Source organism: Penaeus monodon, chromosome 33, assembly GCF_015228065.2.
Source record: "Penaeus monodon isolate SGIC_2016 chromosome 33, NSTDA_Pmon_1, whole genome shotgun sequence".
Lineage (NCBI taxonomy): Eukaryota > Metazoa > Arthropoda > Malacostraca > Decapoda > Penaeidae > Penaeus > Penaeus monodon.
In genome coordinates, this window is record NC_051418.1 from 32,883,279 (window position 1) to 32,884,000 (window position 722).

At 45.6% G+C, this 722-nt stretch overlaps 1 protein-coding gene across 1 annotated transcript in view; it reads left to right on the forward strand.

Moving 5' to 3' along the window:
* The window catches only part of LOC119594341, a gene marked incomplete at its 5' end in the record, with an annotated part of 13,464 nt that overhangs the window by 12,097 nt on the left and 645 nt on the right, over positions 1 to 722 (forward strand). The gene's annotated exons all lie outside the window — the stretch shown is intronic.

Below are 722 nucleotides of genomic sequence, written 5' to 3' on the forward strand. Positions count from 1 at the left end.
CCTCCGATGGGTCTACTTTATTTCCTACCTAAATATCATTAATATTTTTTAATAATAATTCAACACCTATTTTCTTTCTCAAACGACAAATAGATTTTTAAAAAACTAGTATAAAAACTTTCATATGTCGTATAAACTATATAACTTTCATAATTTCATCTTCATATGTCTTTCTAATTCCACCTCCCTCACCCCATTCCGACTTCACCAAGCCCCATCTGCCCTCTCACGACAGAGCCAGCAGGCCGAACGACGGAGGAAGTGGTGAGACTGTGCCGGTCTGTACGCCGTGATGACTTCAATTTTGCATGACTTACCTTGCAGCTGGGATTGCACACCGCTGTGTCCCCAGGGTGAGAAAAAAATTGTCTTTTTTTTGTTTTTTTAAGCTTGATCTGCAATAGAAGAGAAGGAGAGAGGGTAAGGAAGGGGAGAGGTAGGTGAAGGGAGAGAGGGGGAAGGTAATGAGAATGATGGGATAAAGGGGACGGAGTAGAGCGGGAGCGGTAATGGGAGAGAGATGGGGAGACGGGAAATAAAGGAGAGGAGAGAGAAATCAGAAGTAGTTGTGGGCCAGTAGAGAGGGCAAGGTGGAGAAGGGAAAGGAGAGAGAATCGTAAGACTGCTAGGACGTGTGGGAAGAGTATACGCCGCCGAGTTAGACCTGGCGAGGAACGACGACAAAGAGAACGGCGAGACGAGGACAACGAGACAGGACACGA